Source organism: Dama dama, chromosome 27, assembly GCF_033118175.1.
Source record: "Dama dama isolate Ldn47 chromosome 27, ASM3311817v1, whole genome shotgun sequence".
In the NCBI taxonomy this organism is placed as follows: domain Eukaryota; kingdom Metazoa; phylum Chordata; class Mammalia; order Artiodactyla; family Cervidae; genus Dama; species Dama dama.
The window spans coordinates 56,689,444-56,695,442 of NC_083707.1; the positions used below are offsets into that span (position 1 = coordinate 56,689,444).

General features: G+C 39.5%; 1 non-coding gene across 1 annotated transcript; it reads left to right on the forward strand.

Annotated features, from left to right (window-relative positions):
• Positions 1 to 221: 221 nt before the first annotated feature.
• Positions 222 to 293, forward strand: TRNAC-GCA (transfer RNA cysteine (anticodon GCA)). Its single transcript has one exon. It is a non-coding gene; the product is annotated as a tRNA-Cys (tRNA).
• The last annotated feature ends 5,706 nt before the right edge of the window (positions 294 to 5,999 follow it).

Here is a 5,999-nt window from a genome sequence, read left to right on the forward strand (position 1 = left end):
TGAGAGCAAAGAGTTCTAACCTCTGGACTGCCAGGGAATTCCCAAAGTCAAATTTCTGATAATTTAAAAATTTCGAGAGTTATTTCTCCCTATGCATCCTACTAATGAGCTTATCTTAGCCGCTAATTGATTGGATGGTAAATCTGTACTGGTCTTTAAATATGGAACATTCTCTCAACTTTTTTTGATGGTACCATTTATTTGACATGACCTTGGGGGCTTCCCTGGTGGCTTAGATGGTAAAGTGTCTGCCTGCAATGCAGGAGACCTGGGTTCGATCCCTGGGTAGGGAAGATCCCCTGGAGAAGGAAAAGGCAACCCACTCCAGTATTCTTGCCTGGAAAATTCCATGGATGGAGGAGCCTGGTGGGCTACAGTCCATGGAGTTGCAGAGAGTTGGACATGACTGAGCGATTTCACTTTCACTTTCCTTTTTCTTAAGATGTTAGACTCTTCTGAGGTCAGAGAAAACATGTGTGTATAAATGGCCTAATAGAACACTGCTCTCTGTAACCATGAATGGGAAACCACCATGTCTTTGGATTCCCAGTCACGGAAGGGGGCAAAGTAAACCTCAGAGGGTTGCTGGTCTAGGGAGGAATATGTGGGCTAGGGAAATCTTTTGAGAGGATTTGTGACTTAAGTAGGAAAACATATCAACTCAACTATCCTTTTTTGGTTTAAATATAATTTATTTTTTTGTTGTTGTTATAGTCATGTCTGACTCTTTGTGACCCCATGGACTGCAGCATGCCAGGCTTCCCTGTCCTTCACTATCTCCCAGAGCTTGCTCAAACTCATGTTCATAGAGTTGATTGTGCCATCGAAACATCTCATTCTCTGTCATCCCCTTCTGCTCCTGCCTTTAATCTTTCCCAGTATCAGGGTCTTTTCCAATGAGTCGCCTGTTTGAGTCAGGTGGCCAAAGTATTGGAGCTTCAGTATCAGTCCTTCCAATGAATATTCAGGGTTGATTTCCTTTAGATTGACTGGTTTGATCTCCTTGCTGGCCAAGAAACTCTCACGAGTCTTCTTCAGCATCACAATTTGAAAGCATCAATTCTTTGGTGCTGAGCCTTCTTTATGGTCCAACTCTCACATCTATACATGACTACTGGAACAGCCATAGCTTTGACTAGACAGACCTTTGTCAGCAAAGTCCTGTGGTCACTGCTGAGTTTTACAGATTTGCTGGGGCTTCCCTGGTGGCTCAGATGGTAAAGAATCCACCTGCAGTGCAGGAAACCTGGTTTTGATCCCTCTGTTGGGAAGATCCCCTGTAGAAGGAAATGCAACCCACTCCAGTATTCTGGCCTGGAGAACCCCGTGGACAGAGAAGCCTGGTGGGCTACGGTCCGTGGGGTCACAAGGAGTCAGACGTGACTGAGGACTAAGACTTTGAGTGCAGCACTGTAACAGCATCATCTTTTAGGATTTTAAATGGCTCAGGTGGAATTCCATGCCCCCCGCCCCCCACCACACACGCACTAGCTTTGTCCGTTGTAATGCTTCCTGAGGCCCACTTCACACTCCAGGATGTCTGGCCCTAGGTGGGTGATAACCTAACCATTGCGGTTATCTGGGTCATTGAAACTTGTTTTGTGTAGTTCTTCTGTGTATTCTTGCCACTTCTTCTTCGTCTCTTCTGCTTCTATTAGGTCCTTGCCATTTATGTCCTTTATTGTGCCCATCTTTGCATGAATATAGCTTTATAATAATTCTTGAAATCAAGTGATACTAGCATCTCTGACTTTATTTTTCTTTCTCCTTTTGGCTATCTTAGGTCCTTGGCATTTCCGTTTGAATTTTAGAATCAGTTTGTCAGTTCTTAGCATAAAAAAACCCTATGAAATTTTGATCGTGAATGTGAATCTATAGATCAGTTTTATCTCCTTCCCCTCTGCTGTTTTGTATATAAAAGGGTGGCCACCACACACAGAGTTCTGTACCTGCTCCTCCCACGTCACGATGAACTATGGAGATCTTATTCTCTGGTATCTCTGCTGTAGTTTCATGTCGTTCTGTCGTCAGCACGTACTTGACTTCATTTAACCAGTCCCCTGTGACGGATTTCTAGTCCACTGCCAGTGTTTTACAAATAGTGCTGCAGTACATGGTTGTACATGTCATTTCCCCTGTGGGAAAAATTTAGCTGCAGGATAAATTTGAGAAATGTGAATGCTAGGTCACAATATATATATATTTGAAATTTTAATAGATATGACTAAGTTGCTAAGAGTTTTAGCAATTTATATTCCTACCAGTAATAAAATAGGGGGTTTGTTTGCCATAGTATCAATATTGCATTGCCAGCCTTTTTCTTTTTTGCCAAGTTGATAGGTGGAAGTGGTCTACTAAAATCATTTTGATTTGGATTTCTCTATTACAGATACGATTAAACATCTTTTTGTGTGTATGAGAGCCATTTGTACATCTTTTGCTGTGATTTCTTTGTGTGCTTTGCCCATATTTTCTTTTTTCCTGTTGGATTATTGGAGTCTTTCAGATCCAAGGAAGTCTTTATTAGGATAATTACCTTTTTGATGTGAGTTGCAAATATATTTTTATCCACTTTACCATCTATCTTCTTGTACTTTTTTTTTTTAATAAGGAAGGCTTTTAGTCTTTTTTGTTTTGGATGTGCCACCGGGCTTGTGGGATCTTAGTTCCCCTACCTGGGACTGAAGCTGGGTCCTCAGTGAATGTGCAAAGTCCTACCCACTAGACCACCAGGGAATTCCCTAGTCTTAATTAGAAAGCCTTTCTCTACTCACTGTATATTTGAATTTTCTCATGTTTTTCTTCTAGTGGTTTTATGAGTATTTTTACATTTAAATCTTTTATTTACTTGAAATGTATTCTACTATAGTGTAAGGTATTCAATTTGTTTTCCTGTTGTGCCAGTACAGTTAATTAAAAAGCCTGTCTGTCTCCCAGTGACCCTTTGATATCACCTTTATGTGTAGTAAATTTCCACACATGTTTGGAGCTATTTCTGGATCTTCTAAACTGTTCCATAGAATGTATAATCATGCATCAGAATCACATTGTTTAAATTGCTTTTTAAATTATGATTTAATATATGGTAGGGGTAGTCTCTCCACATTGCTTTCTCTTTTAGTTTCCTGGCTTTTATTGTAATAATTTTTCATGTGAACTTGAGTCTGTCTATTAAAGAAAATTACTGGCATTTTTATAGAGTTCATATGCCTTTTATATACTAGGAAGACTCTGCTCTTTATGGTGTTATAACTTATCCAAGAACACAGCATGCTTAAGTATTGCATAGTAATAGTTAAAGCATGCTTAACTATTCAGTTGCTTAACTATTCTTCTGAATTCACTACTAGTTTAAAGCTTTGTTCATATAGGTCTTAATTGTAAACTTTATTCCTCAGTATTTTATCCTTTTTTTTTTTTTTTTTGAAGTTGTAGACATAGTTGGGGAGAAGGAAATGATGACTCCCTCTAGTATTCTTGCCTTGGAGGGTCCCATGGGCAGAGAAGCCTGGTGGGCCACAGTCCATGGGGCTGCAAAGAGGTGGACACGGCTGAGCGACTCAACAACAGTGACGGCAAACATTCGACCTGGAACAGCACAGGTCTGAACGGCACAGGCCCACTTATAGATAGATTTTCTTTCGGTTAATACTGCAGTCAGTACTGCACGGTCCATGGTTGGTTGAACCCATGGATGTGGAACTACAGATACGGAGACCCACCTGTCAGGTTTTATGGGCATTTCCAGCTGTGCAGGGGCTGGCCTGTCTAAGCCCTGCCTTGTTCAAAGGTCAGCAGTACTGTCTTTTCCCGTTATATCTTCTGTCTGTTGTTGCTGATAAATGAAAGTTATCCTTACGTTTGTTCTGTTCCCACTATCTTGTTGAATTCTTACTGTCATAGTTTCTTTCTTTTTTTTGTCATAGTTTCTTTAGTTGACCTTCCTGTGTTTTCCAAAAATACAACCGTTATCACCTTCAACAATTACAGATTTATTTCCTTTCCCACAATTATTATGTATCTAACTTATTTATTCTTTATCTAATTGTATTCAGACTGTTTTCCCTCTTTAAACTTCTTTCTTTTTGTGGATTTGCTGTTATTTTTTGCATTGTGTTATTTAGAATTGCTTTCAGCCACAAGTAGCAGAAACCCTAACACAGCTTAAACAAAGAAGGATTTATTGTTCTCATACGGAAGTAGTCTGGAGGTCAGTAGTCAGTTAGCAGTTCAGCTATGTCAGTAATCTAATCTTCCCTCTGCCGTCTGTCAACCCAAGTTGACGCATAAAATTAACCATCACAATGGGTATGAAGTTTTCTTCTGTTGTAATGAAAATGTTTTGGAACTTGATCTATGTGGTGGTTACACAGCGCTGTGAACTACTGTACTAAATGCCTGAGTTGCACACTTTAAAATGGTTACTTTTAAGTTACATGAATTTCACATCAACTGAAAAAATACTAGAAAAATGGATTTTCTTTTTATACAAAACAAAAACAACGGTAAAACTACCATAACTTTCAAGGTTATAAGTGCTTATTTTGGAATCAGTTTAAATGTCTTCTCTGCATATAAATATGAAGAAGTAATGATGCCTCTGATGGACACTGCTGATTGGGTAACTCACTGTTCAGTCCCAGTGTGATGGTTAATTTTATGTGTCAATTTGGGTAGGCTGCTGGGGCCACTATCTAACATCATACACAGAAATTAACTCAAAGTGGACCAAATTATTTGAATATAAGACCTGAAACCATAAAACTCCTCAAAGAACACGCAAGTGGTAAGTTCTTTGATCTCAGTCTTGTGATAATTTTTTGTTTTTTGATTTGACACCAAAAACAAAGGCAATAAAAGCAAATGCAAACAAGTGGGACTATGTCAAATTAAAAAGCTCCTGAGCAGCAGAAGGCATCACTGAACGGGAGAGAATATTCGCCAATCATTCTCTACATGGGTTAGTATACAGAATATATAAAGAATGCATACACTTCAACAGGGAAAAAAAAAAAAATCACCCAAAAAACAGTTAAAAAATAGCCATTTTTCCCAAAAGAGACACACATAGCCAACAGGTACATGAAAAGATACTCCACATCACTGATTGTCAGGAAAATGTAAATCACAGCCTCAATGAGATACCACCTCACACTTGTTGGAATGGCCATTGTCGAACAGATAACAAAGGCTGGCAAGGAACAACACCGCCCCCACCCCACACACACAGTCAAAAATCTGTGTAACTTTCAGCTGGCCCTCTGCATCTATAGGTTCAACTGTCAAGACCATACAGTGCTATAATGTATTTATTGAAAAAAACGTCACGTATAAGTGGATTCATTCAGTGCAAACCTTTGTTGTTCAAGAGTCACCTGTATTGATACTGTATCCTGCAACTTTACTATTTTTTGTTTATTAGTTTTTACAGTTTTTTGGGTGAGTCTTTGAAGTTTTCTGTATGTATATCACACCATTGGCATCGACTCATTGGTTGTTGAGTAGCATTTTATTTAATGTTCACATATTTGTGATTTTTTTCCAGTTTTCTTCTTGTGATTGGTTTCTGGTTTCATACCACCGTGGACAGAAAAGATGCTTGGTATGATTTGTCACCTTAAATTAAGAAGACTTGTTTTGTGGCTTAACAAATGATCTACCCTTTAGAAAGTTTCCTGTGCACTTAGGAAAAACATGTATTCTGTTACTTTTGGGTGAAGTGGTCTGTGTGTGTCTGTTAGGTCCCTTTCCTTTAACACATTGTTTAAAACAAATGTCTCCTTATTGGTTCCCTGTCTGGGTGATCTATCCATTCATGAAACTGCGGTATTGAAGTTGCCTACTAAGAGAGATCGAGCTAGGGCAGTGGGACTCTCGTCATCTGCCTTCACGGACTGGTGCCTCTTGCTGTGCCCTGGAGGTGGGAGCCGGTGAAAAGCTTTCTCTGTTGGTTACAGTCCTGTGGGACCTACTGAGCACAAGCCCCACTTGGCACCACA